General features: G+C 44.2%; 1 long non-coding RNA gene across 1 annotated transcript in view; it reads right to left on the reverse strand.

The window, feature by feature from the left end:
* LOC308582370 overlaps positions 1–18832 on the reverse strand; it is a 269768-nt gene that overhangs the window by 202838 nt on the left and 48098 nt on the right. The window lies entirely within an intron of this gene.

The raw sequence follows: 18832 nt of genomic DNA on the forward strand, positions 1-18832 counted from the left end.
AATGGCGGTCAGGTGTCCATTTCATGAAAGGGTGGGTATTATTATTAATAATAATTTTATTATTTATACCATGCCCATCTGGCTGGGTTTCCCCAGCCACTCTGGGAGGCTTTACAGCAAATAAAAAATTGTAGAACATCAGACATTAAAAACTTCCCTAAACAGGGCTGCCTTCAGATGTCTTCTAAAAGTCAGATAGTTGTTTATTTCCTTGATTTCTGATGGAAGGACATTCCACAGGGCGGGTGCCACTACCAAGAAGGCCCTCTGCCTGGTTCCCTGTAACCTCACTTCTCGCAGTGAGGGAACCGCCAGAAGGCCCTCAGAGCTAGACCTCAGTGTCCAGGCTGAATGATGGAAGTAGAGATGCTCCTGCAGGTATACTGGGAACGTTTTTAGCTATTAAAGTCCACATTCCCTTGGGGAATTATCTGTCAGTGTTGGGCAGGGCTGAAGTCAGCAATGGACAGAGGCAGAACCCAAAGTGGGCAGGGCTACCCTTCTATCTTTCTGCTGCCCCATTTCCTTTTTCCTTCTTCCTCTCCAACCAGCAAGCGGTCCATCAAAGGGGAAAGCCACTCTTCCTAGAGTTTGGCTTTGCAGAGGGCGTTTCCACTTCTCTTCTTTTCCACCTCTCCTTCTATTTCTCCTTTTTTCCTTCCGCTATCCTACTTCTATCCCTTTGGGCTTACCACACCTGCATGAAATTGAGCTGAGGGCCACATGAGATTGAGCTGAGGGCCACAGGTTTCCTACCCCTGGTTTAACGGTTGCGAAGAAGATGGGCTAGAAAATAACTGATCCCACTAACGAAAGCCAGTGCAAGGACTTCCACTGAGAAGTAGAGCTCCCCCCCCCCAGTCCTGCCCCACATACAACCAGAACAATATGCAGGGAGAGGAGAAGGAAGACTGTTCCATCAGCTAAGCAGAAATGCTTGTGATGACATCAGCGTTGCCATCTTTGTTCTGGCAAAATACAGGGCAGAGCGGTTGGGGAATGATTCCAACCCCCCAATCTAGTGCTGAAGTGACTTCAAACCAACCCATTACAATCTATCTCATCCTAGCAGGATGACCCCTCTGGAATTTGACACACAGGCACAAATTTGTAAATCTCTCTGTGCTTGGCTACCCAGAGCTTAAATACATGACCTTTCACACGCCTTTTCAAACATGTGCATTTGGAGAGGATCCCTAACTTGGCCGAGAGAGAGAGAGAGAGAGAGAGAGAGAGAGAGAGAGAGAGAGAGAGAGAGACAGAGAGAAGACAAGACCTTGTGGGGTGTGAAACACAAGAGCAGTCAAGTACAACATTCCTAGAGTGAACATGTTTACACATGGGGAGGAATGTTTCTCCAGCCAGCAGGTAAACTTCCTGTTTCCTTCTGGGCTGGGACAGGCTTCCTCTGCATGTGACTAGAGGTGGGTGTGGCCTCACCTGTGCAGGTAAACGACAAAAGCACAGGGCAGGGCAGCCATTTCTCTCTCTTTGACTACATGCATCGAAGAAGCAACATCTGCTTAGCCAAAGATGCTCTCTTGGCTCAGCCAAGAGAGGACAAAGGGACTGTCTCATTATGAGATAGTTTCCAGGTATATGTTACTTTTCTAAGCCAAGTCTGCCTTCTAGGATCAAATTGTGAACAGAATGTGAGTAAACTCTTTTTATACTTTTATAGAAGACTGTCGTGTCTTATCTTTTATGAGGGAATAAGGGGAAAATACCAGAACAGTTATTATAGAGGCTTTAGCGAGCCTGAGCAAACGCATCTGCTGCAAGTTTAAAAAGGGGAATGATACTCTGCCAATTTGTGAGCTTGTTAACACAAGTTGGAAAGGCTATAATCAAACAATATACCCTCTCCTGCATCCCTGAACATTCCCACAGACCTGAAATGCAAGACCAAACTACTGATACAGGTAAAGGTAAAAGGTAAGGTAAAGAACCCCTGGACAGTTACCATAAGTCCAGTCAAAGGCGACTATGGGGTTGCGGCGCTCATCTCACTTCCAGGCTGAGGGAGCCGGCGTTTGTCCACAGACAGCCTTCCGGGTTATGTGGCGAGCATAACTAAACTGCTTCTGGCACAACAGAACACTGTGATGGAAAAGAGCGCATGGAAACACTATTTACCTTCCTGCCGCAGCGGTACCTATTTATCTACTCGCACTGGTAGGTTTCAAACTGCTAGGTGGGCAGGAGCTGGGACAGAGCAACGGGAGCTCACTCCGTCGCAGAGATTCGAACCGCCAACCTTCTGATCAGCAAGCCCAAGAGGCTCAGTGATGTAGACCACAGCGCTACCCGCATCCCATATTATCGATACAGGACATAGCATTGAAGTCTGGGACAATCCTGTATTATATCATCCCTAGATGACACAGCAATAACCTTAGAGCCACAATGGAATTCTCCTTCCTCCCTAATAGTTTTTCCAAATTCATGTTAAATCACTTGAAGGTCAAATTAACTCCTTGGCCAAATTAAAGAACCATTCATTGGCATATATATCCGTCCTCTTGGGATGTTACGAATCTCAGTGAATTACGAATCTCACCCGCTATGTATTTTAGCCATGACAACTTCCCTTTCCCTTTATTTTGGAACGGCAGGCAGGCAGCAAAAGTTCAAGTGGTTTATCAAAAGCCTGGTGGGCAGGCGGATGGGCTTGGCTTGGCTTGGCGGGCCACAAGTTGTACTCGCCTGCTTCCGATCTTGCAAGAGAGTTATTTTCAGGCTGATTTGCCTGGCAACTTTCCCAACAAAAGTTTTGAGAAGATCATCAGAGTCAACGAGGCATAAAAATCCCAACAGCTGCTTAGCAATGTAAAGGAAAATGAAAGTTTATGCAGAGAGAAAGCAAACCAATAAGGTGGGAGCCAACATGAGAGGAATGATGAAACAGTCAGCAAAATGACATCCTTCAGATACCTTTGTTCTGTAGGAAAAGGTAGCAGAAAAGCTACTTTAGAGAAAACTGGGTTGCCGTCATTAAGCAGCCCTTCAGAGATCGGGAGGGGTGGGGGGAGGAATACAACAGCTTACAGGATTTTTTTCTGGATTGTACTGATCATTGAGCAGCAGATAGACACTGATGCAAATGGGAATCTAGCAACAAGGGAGATGTCCTAGTTGTCAAAGATCTGGGAGGCTCATTAGAAACAAAGCTAAACTACACTTAAGAAAGATTGAAAATTATTTTACCAAGTACAAGTTAATCTGAAGCATAATAATGATAATAATAATTTATTATTTATACCCCACCCATCTGGCTGGGCTTCCCCAGCCACTCTGGGTGGCTTCCAACAAAATATTAGAATACAAGAATGCATCAAACATTAAAAGCTTCCCTAAACATGTTCTTTTTGACATCTGGTGGGAGGGCATTCCACAGGGCAGGTGCCACTACCATTTTGTTCCTGACCCACTCTCTCCTGTGGTTTCACATGGACCCATAGGAGCCAACTCCTAGGGGCCAAGGGACCTTCAACACCCCCCCATAAAGTATTTGAGGGGTATGAGTTCCCCAAAAGTTGATGGGCATTGCCATTCAAATTGTATGTGTGTACAATGCCATGTGATTGATTACGTGGGGTGGGGCTTACCTCCCCCAACCCAATATTTTATTCAAGTTGGCACTTCTGCATGGACCACTGGCAATGATGGCTGCAGTTGATCAGAGGTGAAGAGCAACAACATCTTGGTTTGAACCGAGTTTGTGAGCTTACCGGCAAGCAAGGGAACCATCAATTTGGGTACAGCCTCCATAGCTTAATCCAGTATCAAGAACAAGATTAATAATAATAATATTTATTCCCAGCCACTCTGGACAGCTCCCAACAGAATATTAAAAACACGATAAAACATCAAACATTAGAAACTTCCTGAAACAGGGCTCCCTTCAGATGTCTTCTAAAAGTCAGATAGTTGTTTATTTCTTTGACATCTGATGGGAGGGCGTTCCACAGGGCGGGCGCCATCACCGAGAAGGCCCTCTGCCTGGTTCAAACCTACATCATGGAACAAGCCAACATCACTAGTACCAGGCAAAGGAACAAACTAGGCCTGAGATGACATTTCCTACTACTAGGAAGAAGAGCTAGTGACTAGCAGACCAGGCATATCATGTGTTCAGAGGTCTCCTAGCCTCCACCCACATGAACTGACATGGTCAGCATATGATCACAGAAACCTATGTGCTCTTGCTCCAACATCAAGAGGCTCGTCAACTAATCTCCATGGACATAGGCCCCTGTGTGTATTTTAATATGTAATTTCAATCTAGATACACAATTAATTTGTTATGAAAGAATCTTCATTTGCTAGCATTTAATAAATAGTTCTCCCAAGAGATGCAACTCCAAAATAGTCTGCCACCGATGTGCCTCTTTGGAGAGAAGCATAGTCTCTCTGCAGCTTTAAAATAATTTACCTTCCTTCTGTTAATCCAGTCTGCAAGCCAAGATGGAAGCCTTGATGAAATGGTCCTCAAATCCAAAACACTCTTTAATTTGATCACTTGAGATGCTTCATATTTTTACAGATATAGTCAGGGTGTATGAGAACTTATGATACTTGCATCTTAGAGCTGTGCTGAATAGTCTTCAGTTTCAAATTTTGGTGAGAGACTACAACTGTTGGTGGGGTGCCATTTTTCTCCCAAAGCTGTTCAATTTTCTGATTTCTCTCCCCCCCCCCCCCAGCATCCTTTTTTGACATTGCTGTTTCCCCTCAGCAATGTTCCTTATGCACCAGTTTCCCCCCAGTTCTCCTGCTTTCTCATTGAAATATTAATCACATTAGGGTACCCACCCAATCAGGAACCGTACAAAGAATGAGATTTCATCACAAGTATGCAATCAAGGTGTGGCTTATGATAAGTCATCCATGATGGGAAGTGAGGACAGTGTAAAATAATACAATCTTTCCTTTCTTGCTTGCTTGCTTCCTGAATAAGGGGGTGGGGGACTGAGTTTTTGCTCAGCATTATGAATATTACTCTGTGAAATATCCAGGTAAGTATATGATTCCAACTTGTGCTTTATATATTGTTGTAGAATGATGGGCCAGTGTTTCACCTGTACATCAGCTTAGGGTGTCCCTCTAAGCTCCTAAGCCAGGGGTCAGCAAACTTTTTCAGCAGGGGGCCAATCCACTGTCCCTCAGACCTTGTGGGGGGCCAGACTATATTTTGAAGAGGGGAAAAATGAACGAATTCCCATGCCCCACAAATAACCCAGAGATGCATTTTAAATAAAAGCGCACATTCTACTCATGTAAAAACACACTGATTCCCAGACCATCCATGGGCCGGATTTAGAAGGCGATTGGGCTGGATCCGGCCCCCGGGCCTTAGTTTGCCTACCCATGTCCTAAGTGGTCAAATTAGTCTCTTTGCTAATTATGCTAACTGAGCCTGTTAAGCATCTCTTCGCATGACTAAAGAGCACAGAAACCTCTAGCTGGAGATGCTTCCACAAGATGCCTCAACTGATGTCACTTGAGAGTGTAAAGGAAATCAAAAGACCAGGGACCAGTCTCATTTTTCAGCTAGAACTGGAAGACAGAATGGGTTGACTTTCTTTCTCTGTTGAATTCAGAGCTATGGTTTTAAGGACTGCAAACCATATCCGCTAGCCTCCTTTTCAAAAGAAATCAAACCCAAGATATGTGCTGACACCCCTGAAATCTCTTGCTGGTTGGAGACCGAGGTGTGCATAACAATATCACACTATTCAGAAAGTTCCGAGAATATTGAACCACAATTCTGCAGTACCACCTTGAGTCAGCAAAAGCTTGTGATATTGATCTATTCCCAAGCCTTGCTTTGTTCGAGAAAAGCAGAGGAGTTATGGTGTTGCATTAAAAAAAGATCAAAGGAAGACCTGAATATTTTGTCTTCCTTATTAGAAGAGAGCAAAAAGATTACACTGGATGAGTTTAAAACTACTCCTAGTCAGGCATTCTTAAATTGTATTTGGGAAGGTCTGAAGGGGGATTGTAAGTATGTTAATATGAACATGATTACAGGGCCCCCTGATATCAGGAGGGTACCGAGTCAAGAAGGCCGTTTCTGCATATACCTGTGTGTGTGTGTGTGTGTGTGTGTGTGTGTGTGTGTGTGTGTGTAAATGGAGCTCATCAACCTGGGAAGGTAGCCCATCTAGGAGAAGGAAAACTCTGATCCTAAACCTCCACTGCCTTATGGGATATCTTCAGGAGAAGTAAAGGTTATGGAGTAAACCCTACACAAATCTGAAGGGAAGATCTTAGGACGGTTGGATGGCGTCTGGTACACCTCCTTCCAGCAACTCCTGCTGCCAAGCTGGAGCCCAATGTATTGCTCTGCTTTCCTTTGGACCACATCAGTGAGGCTGAGAGGGGGGAGGTCTTGTTGTCTGGGTAGCCCAGGACCTCCATACACACTGCAACCCGGGGAGGTCACTTCAGTGCTGCTAACACAGCGGTTTGGCTTTACCCCCAAGAAGCAGACTCCATTGTCTCTCAAGGCAGATGGATGCCAGCAACAAAAACCCAGTCATGATGAGGACTGTGACCTCATCCAGCCTTACATGCTTAGCCACAGCAGAGGTATGCAACTAGAGCAAAATTACTTGCCCATTTTACCAGTGGGGTGTGTTGCCTCTACTTACTGAGAGTGGGTCAAGGCACAGGGAGACTGCATCTGCACCTTGACAATGGCACAGGCACCCTCCACTCCCACCACAACTCCCACAACACACTGTGCCAAGTTCCTGCTGCTTGCCCTCCCACTTCTCGGTAAGTAGCAGCAATGTATGGTGCTGGGAAGACAGGGGAGCAGCACAAACTAACCCACGCAGCACTTCCAAAACAGCTATTGCTTACAATCCCCTTTTGGATCTTTCCATTCAAGAAAGAAATGGGTGGGTTATGTGGGGCTCACTCGCAGCATGGCTCCACTGCCCCTCCATCAATGCAATTTAAGAATGCCCAAATTGGGCTACAACAAGCATAGGCATGGGTGGCACTGTGGGTTAAACCACAGAGCCTAGGACTTGCTGATCAGAAGGTCGGCAGTTCGAATCCCCGCAACGGGGTGAGCTCCCGTTGCTCGGTCCCAGCTCCTGCCAACCTAGCAGTTCGAAAGCAAGTCAAAGTGCAAGTAGATAAACAGGCACTGCTCCAGCGTAAACGTAAACGGCGTTTCCATACGCTGTTCTGGTTCTCCAGAAGCGACTTAGTCATGCTGGCCACATGACCCAGAAGCTGTACACTGGTTCCCTTGGCCAATAAAGCGAGATGAGCGCCGCAACCTCAGAGTCGACCACAACTGGACCTAATGGTCAGGGGTCCCTTTACCTTTACGCATAGGCAAACTCGGCCTTCCAGATGTTTTGGAAATACAATTCCCATCATCCCTGACCACTGGTCCTGCTAGCTAGAGATCATGGGAGTTGTAGGCCAAAAACATCTGGAGGACCGAGTTTGCCTATGCCTGGGCTACAGTTATGGTGCAATCCTATCAATGTCTACAGAGAAGGTAGTCCCCTTGTCAGGGTGCCATCAGTGGCTCCTGGCTGGTTGCCCAGGAATGATAAAGACAAGGAAAAGTTCCTTACAGTCCTTTTTTATTTCAAACTTTCCAAAGAGCGGCTATAGAACCCAGTATCTTGGATAATGGTGTTGTCCCGAGTGAATCTCCACCCCACTTCTCTCCCACTTCCTCATTTGTCATCATCATCACCTCCTCTACTGGAGCTGCTAAGTGCCCTCTGTCTTCAGGCTCTTTGCTCTCCTACTTTCAAGGCTCACCAGGTTCTGGGAGATGAAGAGTCTGGAATGCTTTTTAGGGACAACGTGTCAGCCAGCTGCTGTTCCGGCTCTGCCTGCTCCTCCTCTCCCATTATTTCCCAACTTTCTCCCTCATCTGCCTCTGGGCTGCAACCTCCCACAAACCCCTGTTGTAAATCTATGCTGTCTTCCTCTTTCTCCTCCCTGGAAGGGTCAGGATGGGGAGGCAGTCTCTACCACTCCTCCTTCTCTGCTCAGCCCCTAACTTCATCCCCCCTCCAGGGCCCTCCTTCTCTGCCCAGTCTCTGACACCCATTGAGTTCAGTGTGGCTTACTCCCACGTAACTGAGTAGAGAACTGCAGCCTCCATCTCAGCAGAAGAACGCTAACAAAACAGAGAAGAATGAAAGTGATGCCGCAAAATCATTTGACCTGTATCCATGTGCTGTGTTTTCTTTTCTGACTGCAATGCACCGCATTGGTTAGATGTTACCCATTATATTTTTAATGGCCGGATTAGCATTATTATTATTTTCTTATTTTTCCTTTGGTGATGCAAATCATTGTGTTACGTGCATTTGATGTTGCTTTGGGCATCTGTTGAAACCGAGTTTGTTATTTGTATCCGAAACCCTACAGAGAGAGCTCTGAGACCAAAGAGTCCTCTCAGGTCTTATGATTAAATAGACATCAAGTGCATTATGGAGAAATAATAAATAAATAAGGGACTGGAGCTCTCAACTAGCTCAAATAAGACATTCAGATTAAAAGATCAAAGAGTCTTCAAAATAAACCATGCAGAGAAATATAAAAACAGTGGCAATCTCTATTTGCTTTTTGTTTGTTTCAGCCAAATGCATTTAATATTTGTGATATGCTGAGCAACCTGTATAATTTGATCTGTTGGCTAATTTCAGACAGGATAAGAGATCTAGACATTGGAAATAAGGATTAGATCACTCCATCTATGAAAAGACTCTGTGGGTATTATTTAAGCCTTACAATCTCTGTGGAGGTTTCAAATCAATGAGTGGATACATAAATAGTTCCTGCTCTTAGGCAAAAGTGTAGCAGTGAAATACACCTAGGCCTATTGCTTAATTCCAACCTCAAATACCATTTCTTTAAAAGTCTTTTTAAATGTGCTGTATTTTGTGTAATAGCCTAATTCAGGCTAACTTTGTAAGTAGTTATCTCCTACACAAGGCGAGATGTAGAGTCAGACTTTGAGAATGTTTGTTCCAGTCACATCACCATGTACATCATGTGTAAACTGGATGTACTCCTGTACAAATTTATATGTAATTTGCCTAATTTCCAAGGTCCGCCTATTTTAAGGGGGAGAAAAACCACAGAAAATATAATCATCAACAACAACATTTATATGCCACTCATCTGACTGGGCTGCCCCAGGCATTCCGGGCAGCTTCCAACAAATTTAAAAACAATAAGACATCAAACATTAAAAACTTCCCAATACAGAGCTGCCTTTATATGTCCTCTAATCATGTAATGTGCATGACAACCACATATAATCCAGTCACTCTCCACCACTCTATTACATATTAAAGGTGACGGGTTAGAGTTTATCTTGACTTTGTTTTGTGATAACATAGGGTTGCCATGCATCTGGATTTTCCCAACATTTCTGGGATTCAAATGATGGAATTAGTGTCCAGGGAAAATTGGCAAAACATCCAGGTTGTTGAAACTTTCCCCCCAAAAATAGCCCCACAACTTTTTGTGTCCGGGTCTTTACTTCTTGAAATATGGCAACCCTAGATAACAGCAAAAACTATTACGGCCAGTGCCAAAGAGCAGGAATGGGTAAACTGTTGTGGCTACAAATAGGGGAGAGAGTCAATTCGATTTGCATTAAAAACCATTTTTCATTTCCCAAAACAATATGCAACCCCAAACATAGCTATTCTTCATAATTTGCACGTCTGCAAACATTGTGCTGTAGATCTCCAGCCCAAAACAATTTATACGAAAATGTGTGTATTAAGGGAAAGTGTGCATAAAAATGCTCATATTATTGAACACAAGCAAACTTTCATTATAATTAGGGAGAAATGCTGGCAAAATTGCCTATATTAAGACAAATGCACACTAAAAGCAGATGATTTTTTGCAAAGTGTTTTAGCAGAAGGATTTTCAAGCTGATGCATAAATGTGAAGTGAACTAAAGACTGAAAATATGAGAAACTGAAATGGACAGATGTGTCCATTCCTTGCTCCTGTGCCTCCTGAGATGCTGTTGAACTGCAGCTCCTATCAGCCCCAATATTATAGAATGTAATTTTGTGGGAAGAAATATTACTCCAAATTCTTCAGAGAACATGTCTCAACAGTTGGGAGTTTGTTTTTGTCTGTACATTTAATCCATTTTTAAATAACAGTCGTGTGAACAAACAAATGATGTTAACAGGAGAAAAGGAACATTTGATATTTTCTTCCTCCCTCTTTGATCTCTGAGGTTTAGCATCAAAGTTTTAACCAAGTCTTCAATGTGAGAGAGTCTATCTTTGATTGTTTGGCTCTACCCAAGATGGCTGGCTTGCACAGAGTTCAAATGTCAACAGCAATATGCTGTGACCAAGATAAAAGGATTAGTTGGAGTTACATTTGGAAAAACCCCTGTAGCAGCCGGAAGATGTATAAAAAGTTCTTTATAACTCAATAAATGGGAGTGCCTGGCGTGCTCTGGTCCATGGGTCATGACGAGTCAGACACGACTAAATAACTAAAAGACAACAAAATGGGAGAAACAGATAGGCAGTTTCTGTATGAATCAAGTTGCATTCCTGTCCACGCTTATTTGAGAGGAAGTCCTACTGACACCAGTATGCCTTACTTCTGAGTAAACATGGATAAACTTTGTCTGCAAAGGCATACAATCAGCAGCAACTGTTACTCCGCCGGTGAGGCATCTGTAATGGTCTTAGAAGTCAATCCCAGACAATGCTCTGCAGTAATATCAGCTGATGATATCAGACTGAGTCCACAGTGGCACTTTCCCCAGAGTGCTAGCCATGTTCTATGATTTTGTGTAGAGCTATGGCTAGGCACATTTGATGAGCGAAACCATTCATGATATATATATCAGCAAGCTTCCATGTGAACTTCGTTTGACAAGAGTCTTACTTCCCAGATCAGGGACTCATGACTGTAAGAGGGGCTGATTACTGCTTGATCACAAACATCATGGAAGGGGATCTGAATGAATATCATTAGTGATACCACAGCTATTACTTTCCATGGCCATAAAGTTGCCATTATATCTGCAGCAGGTCAATGGAGGAAAAAAATAAGGGTGTCAACTGATTAAATGATTTTTAGATATTCATCCCCCTAGCCAATTCAATCCATTCATCCATGAAATATATTTAAATAAATCTGTAAGTTGGCAAAACTCTCAATATAGATGTCCTTTTGACATACCGAAGGCAATATAAGATAATTTTAATTTAACGATCAAAATCTATTATGAGGAGATATCAGCTTTACTACTTTTCAAGCCCTCTGATAGCAACACACCAGAAACAAAGTAGCTGATATAATATGTCATTGTCCCGTCATGATGACCACACAAGTATGTGATTGGAGTCTATCAGCCTGAAATATACTCAGAGTCGCAAAGTGATTTCATGCTCTTTATTCAGCTCATAGTGGTGAGGAGGAATGAATGAAAGTCCCCTCAAAGTATCTGCTTTATATACATTATTTACACAATGGGCTGCACATGATTGGTTAATTCTGGAATTCTACTGTAAGCCAATCAGGTTGTGGATTCACTTATATCTGGAGCATGATTGGGTGGTTCCTGCCAACCAATCATACTGCTGCATTGTTCTTGGACCAATCAGACTGCTGCATTCTGAATCCTATTGTTCTAGGACCAATCAGACTGCTGCAATTTGGATCCTATTGTTCTAGGACCAATCAGACTGCTGCAGTTTGGATCCTATTCAACTCAGTACATAACACAGCCCATATTCTACACCAGCAGGAGGAAGTGCATATGTAAAAATGGGAGCTGTGTGCACATTTCTCAGGGTTGAAAAGTGCAGGTCAGAAACTGTGTTCATCTGTTCACAAAGATAGCAGGATCGGGGAAGACTCCTGGACTGGACTTTTAACCTGCAGAAATATATGTGCAGCACTCAAAGGGCAAAGGTGTATTACCCGCCTTAGAATGGATTCTATGTTAGCATCATATTGCATTTTCAAACCACCAAGTTGTTTATGCACAAATCAGTGCTTCCTCTTAATCAAAATAAGAGCCTGCATTTTCCATCTTGATATTTGCACGGCAGCAAGGCATTCTCAGCAAAATAGTTAAGAACTAGGCTGCCATGTTCCGTTTGCTCAAATAGGCAGCAGCATGAAAAATATATGGGCAAGTCAGATAAAATTAGGATGATCATATATAATCAAGTTCCTAATCCTCTTTGATTGAAACTGTGTGAGCAATGGCCACCAAGCTTTGCATCTCTCCTAGCAATTTGAATTATGCTCTGAGCTGACAGAGAATGAATTATCCCCAATGACTCCCTCTTTCAGTCAATTGCTATATAAATGGAAAACAAATCCATCTCGATAGGAGAAAGATTTCTTTAAAAAGAAATATGCAATATACAGTTACATGCCAAACAAGACTGGTGAACTGTGTACCTCAGTTAATCCTGATTTATTTAAAAAAAATGCTGATAGAATCTAAATAAATTAAATAATAGCTTGAAATCCTAAGGTGAAAAGTAACAGTCCCTCCCCCACCAGTTTGATAGAGCAGTCGTCCAAGCATCTCGTGAACAGTACTGCTCAGGGCCGTATTAAGCATATCCAGCGCCAAGGTGCAAAGCGCCCCCCCCCCCCGTTTCCCAGTGTTTTTTAGGGAGGACAGCGCTGCTGGTGGGGCTGGAGGAGGTGGGCAGTGGCTGGAGGGTGGCTGCTCCAGCGGGAAAGAGGTGAAGGCTGGATGCAGCGCCTCCCAGCTCAGCTGGACGCTTCGTTCCGCAGTGGCCACGGCAGACGGAGGTTCTGGGTGCAGCGCTGCTTTGGCGCAGCATGGCAGAGGTGGGAGAGGGCAGCGAGCTGATGCCAGGAGGCACTGCATCCACCTCTTCCCTGGTGCCCTCCAGAACTTGGCGCCCTGGCGCCCCGCGCCACTAGCCTCTATGGGTAAGACGCCCCTGCTACTGCAGAAGTCCCCATCCCCTTCATGACAATCACTGCCATGCTTTTGCTCACAGCCACACATCCATCACAGTCATGCTCCCTTCTAAAATTATGCAACCTTCTGAGATTGTACAAAAAACCTTATTATTATGCAGTAATAATAATCAGGAATGTGTCACAACAATCAGTGCAGATCTCAATGTGTTGCCTTTCAGCTAAACCTACTATTTTCTGTGCACATACATGGGTAAATACTTTGGAGCGCTCCAATATCATTTTTTCAGAAAGACTAGCATTGTGTTTCTCCTAAATAATGAGCATTGGAGCAGACACAACAACTCATTCTTGGAGTTCTTCCTGTGCTCCTTCTCCAGAGTGATCCCAGGAGCCAATCCTTGGTGGCTCCTATATCTACCCTAAATTATACTGCTAAATGAAAAATGCTTAGGATTGTCTATATCTATCATCTCCCCCCCCCCTCTCTCTGTGTGTAGAAGAACTCCATTCAGTTCTACTGTATACTCAGAATTTAAAACATTCTGAGTCCAGTAATTTATTTTAAGCCTACACCTGTTTTGTATCAGACTCCATTTGATGAATCTTGGGTTCCTAGTACAAATAACAAAGTAAACCCAGCAAGCCTGAGATCTGCCCATCCATGCTTTAATCCACTGGTAGTGTCTTTAAAATTAATTCAGCTGTTTATTTCCATGCCGTGCTCTGCAGGAAAGTCTGGAGATCAGAGTCTAATCTAATCAGATGTAAGAATACGGGGCTTAATTGCTCTCAGAGTTATTGTCTCATTATGTAGAGTTAAAAACCAAGCATTATACAGATATGAAGAATGATGCTGTTGGATAATTTAGAACTTTTCCTTTTCTGTTCAGTTATTAACCCACTATTGCATATGATTCAGATGATTTTCTTCTGCTGTGAATAAACTGAATTTCATAAAGCGGAGCTGATTTCCTCCCACCAGAGACATATGATAAGAGCTATAAGGCATGTGTGTGTGAAATGGTCCCCAAACCATCCCTGGCTCTCATCTTTTTTTCACCGCTATCCCTTATTTCAGAGAGATGGCATTCCTCCTGACTGGCAGGCACATCTTTTCTCTTCCTGAAAGCCCATTAGAGTAAGAGCAGAAAACATTGCCTTCAATCTGGTGGATTTCGGGACGATGTTCTTTCGTTGTGTTGTGTTATTTGAAGCCACCAGAGTGAGGGCAATCTACAAAAACAGTTGTAGTCACCCTCAAATTCACATCCTACGTATAAGGTTCTGAAACTGAGGGGTGCATTTGGTTCAGAGCTAGCATTTTCCAGCCCTTCCAAAATGGTGGAACTTATTTGGCCACTGGGAGAACAGCTTTCCCCACCAAAAGCACTGCTTCAATTGCAACGGCAAGAATGTGATTGCACAAGTGTTGCAACAGCTTGAGAAGAGCTCTGATGGTTCCTTCTAAAGGCCCATCGAGTCCAGCATCCTGTTCTCACAATGGCCAATCGGATGGGAAATCCGCAAGCAGGACATGCGTACAAGAGCACTCTTCCTCGCTCATGTTCCCTGGCAGCTGATATTCCGAAGCATAACTGAAGGCACTGGAAGCTGCAAATGCTCCAATTAATTTTATAACCCCCCTTGCTAAACGGAAAGAACTTGGTCCAAACATGGTCCAAGTGAATCATTTCCCAGCTTGTACTGTTCTGCGAGTATTATAATAAAACAATAAAGTCTAGTACATTGAAGGACAGTCGTCACCCTTCTTTCTTTTTCTTTCTTTGGAGTGTTCCTATGTTAAGGATGAAGGATAAACAAAAAGTCGAATCTGGGCAAGGTATTCACTGGAACGTCACTGTGTCGCTCTACGCGCCAAGTGAGCGGATAATGGAATGCTAATGTAATACAGGAAGGAACTAAAAGGAAGTTTAATTATAAAGGGCTTTGAAGGTAAAAGGAAAGAAATTTGCAAGTGATATAGTGGGGAAAACAAGAGCCAACACGGAGACTGAAAAGAAAGGAAGTTCAGGGAACTAAGTAGCCACCATGATGAGCCAAGATTCAGCAGCAGTGTTTTGAATTGATCTGATGTGAACACCACCAGAGAAATCAAAGCATGGAAGAAAGCTGCTTATTTTAATTCAGACCAGAAGATTCCCGAAATAAGCTTCTGCGGCTCTCCTTTAGAGAAGAACATGCCCGTATTGCTGGCATCATGAAAGAGCAGCTAGCACTGGTCTTGAAGTGGAGAGTCCTGGTATCAAATTCTCACTTAGCCCATGAAGTTCACTGGAGAGCCTTTAGCAAGTGAGGGTCATTCAACCAGTGGTGTAGCGTGGGGTTGCCAATGCCCAGGGCATGCATGTGTGTGCTGGGATGTGTGTACACACCAGGGGTGTTTGCATGCGCTGGGGGTGCAGGGTGCAGAGGATGAACAGAGCCTGCTACACCAACCTAGTCCTTGCCACTGATAGAGCGACCTCCCATCAGAGCCATAGCTGTCAACCGTCCCTTATCTGGCGGGAAACTCCCTTATCCCAGCGCCGTGTCCCGCTGCTGTCCTTTATTGATGATGTCCCTTAAATTTCCCGGGTTTCAAAGGAAGCAGCTCCCTCCCTCCCTGCCGGCCAGGGAGGAGGGAGGCTCCAACTGTGTTGCTTGGCTGCGTTGCTCACCCAATAAGGAGTCTAAGAATGACTGGGGGATGGCGCTTGCATGCCTTGTGCCGATCAAATCGGCCGTGTTGCCTGGGGACTCCCTTTGCTCAGCGCTTCCCAGTGGAGAGGTGACAGTGGTTTTCCTTGCTGCATCCCCTTTGCCGGGTTGCTGCGCTGTGGGAACCACCGATTGAGGCTTCGTTTGGCTGCTGGTTGACTAAAATCCCTTATTTGGCTGCTGATCCCTTATTTTCGAGGCTGCTGGTCCTTATTTTCAAATCTGTAAGTTGACAGCTATGATCAGAGCCAAGTGGGGCCACCTGCCCACCCACGCTGGGGGGAGCCTGGCTAGCCAATGTGGCCCTTGGCAGGTGAATCCACCCAATGGATGCAGAGAGGAGCACCAGACTGGACCGCACTTCGGCTGTCTGAGTGGGGGCACCTGGTTCACACCCCATCAAAATTGTGTGCTTGGGACTACAGGCCCCCTGGCACTCCCATGCTATGCCCCTGCACTCAACCTAGCCTGATGCAGATTGCAGATAACCCCTATGTGTAATAAAGATGTTACAAATCAGGGGTGGGGAATCTTTTGCAGCCTGAGGACCGCATGCCAGTGGTGGGTGGAGCCAGAGCTAAAAGTGGGTGGAGCAATGCACATTATAGCATTGTAAAGTTTGTTAGCTTTTACACACACTCCTTCTCCTCCAAGAGTCAGAGTTCAAGGATATGTTCCCACCAAGAAACATTCAGTGAAGAGCACAGATTTCCTAAAGGTCAGATAAAAAGGATTTGAGGGCTACATTTGGCCCCTAGGCCTGGATTCCTCATCACTATCATACATTGATTCATAATACTTTGGTGGAACTTTGAAACGCCCTGTGTGACATTATGCACATGTGTTTGAGATTATTCAGCAGTTAATCAGCAATGAAACATCTGGGGAAGATCATATGCAGGAAGATCGCGTTTTTTAAAAAGTATATTGGCATAGCAACTTAAATGCACTATGCCAAGATCAAAATTGTGCCTAATGGATCTCATTACTTTTTAATAGCTCATCAGCGGAAACAAATCAATTTAAACATCAGACTTTGGAGCAGAGTGGAATCAGGCAGAAAGAAATAGCCAACCTTGTATTATGGTATCTTTGTTAATGAACAGCAGTTCAAGTATTGCAATAAATGAATAGATCTAATCTACGGTCAGTCTCCTGGTATGTGAAAATGGAGCAACCGAGTTTACAGCGAGTTCATGTGCACTCAAGGCCTGTGAAATATACTCGGAGTCGAGTGTGGATTTCATGTCCTTTATTCAGCTCATAGTGGTGAGGAGGAATGGAAGTTCCCCCAGAATGTTTGCTTTATACACATTATTTACACAATGGGCCCAACGTGATTGGCTAATTCTGGGATTCTCCTGTAGGCCAATCAGGTTGTGGATTCACTTCCACCTGGAGCTGGATTGGGTGGCTCCTGTAGACCAATCAGACTGCTGCATTCTGAATCCTATTGTTCTAGGACCAATCAGACTGCTGCATTTTGGATCCTATTGTTCTAGGACCAATCAGACTGCTGCATTTTATAACAGGTTGTTATGTACTATTAACAACTATTAACAACTATGTACTATTGTTATGTACTATTTATAACAGATAACAGGTTGTTATGTACTATTCAACTCAGTACATAACAACCTGTTATCTTAGAGTATAGTCAGAAAGCAAATGAGCTAAGCAAGGTTTGCATCTGGCTGGTACCTGGCAGGACGACCACCTAAGAAGAACATGGACCCTGCCTTGGGTTCCACAGCGGGAAAAATATAATATAAATGTAATAAATAAATAAGGATGGTTCAAATGTAAATAAGGACAGTAGCTAATGTTGAACTGGAATTTAAAATATGCATGAATCCCTCCCCCACCCGAAAACATCCATAAGTGGGATACCCAATTCCTGCCAGAGTTTCAATTTGCATGCAATATTTACAGTAGTGTAGTGGCAAAAATGTTGTTTAGTTTCACACACAAAACATTTCTCTTGCAAAGAATGCTTCCGTACTAGTGTCCCCTTCACAGGTCACTTTAGAATATTTTTTTTGGAATTTGGAAAAAAATTTTGATGAAAAAGAAGTTGAGCTTACCTTATCGTTGCAAGCTGGCTGTTCTGCAGTCTCACCAGCTGCCCCTGCTTCCAGATCTGAAAAAGGCCCATGGAAAGAGTCACCTTGTGATAACTTTCTTTGAGCTTTAATTGAAGCCTGGGAAGTCAAGGAGGCTGGCTAGCAAGTGCCAGAGTTCATTGTGTGCACCGATTTGTTTTTAAGGAAAGTTCTTCCTTTTACCCTTTAAAGGAAATATTCTGCACTGATTTCGTTAAAGGGGGGGGGATCACCTTAAAAATATATATGAACAGCTGTCAAATACTCAGTAGGTAGCTGTTTCCCCAATTTTCAGTGCTTCTGAGAAAGCCCAGACAACATTTTCAAGTGGTTTTCGAGAGTCCATCATCCCTGACCATTGGCCATGATGGCTGGTGCTAATAAGAGTTGGGGTCCAACATCTGTGATAGGACTAAAAGGTAAAGGTAAAGGGATCCCTGACCATTAGGTCCAGTCGTGACCGAATCTGGGGTTGCGGCGCTCATCTCACTTTATTGGCTGAGGGAGCCACCGTACAACTTCCGGGTCATGTGACTAAGTCGCTTCTGGCGAACCAGAGCAGAGCACGGAAACGCCGTTTACCTTCCTGCTGGAGTGGTACCTATTTATCTACTTGCACTTTGACGTGCTTTCATACCGATAGGTTGGCAGGAGCAAGGACCGAGCAATGGGAGCTCACCCCGTCATGGGGATTCGAACCATCGACCTTCTGATCGGCAAGTCCTAGGCTCTGTGGTTTACCCCACAGCACCACCCGCGTCCCGTGATAGGACTGGAAGGCCTCAGGTTCCCCAACCATGGGATAGGAAACCTCTTTCTCTTCCCCTACCCCCAGCACAACTTAGCAACCTGATGAATAAAGGAGTAAACTGTCAACGATTTCTTCAGTTCCTTGCTTTCCCTTAGCCCTTCCCCAGCTGAGCCTCTCTCCCTCTCTCATTTCCACTGGGAAGCAATAAACACCAAACTTGACAAGTATACATGAGAAGAGATTCAACTTTTTAAAATAATATACAGAAAGACACGGCAGCTCCCTGGATTCCCCCAGAATAGGCAGA

The sequence above is a fragment of the Podarcis bocagei genome (genome assembly GCF_964188305.1).
Source record: "Podarcis bocagei genome assembly, chromosome: 1".
NCBI lineage: Eukaryota > Metazoa > Chordata > Lepidosauria > Squamata > Lacertidae > Podarcis > Podarcis bocagei.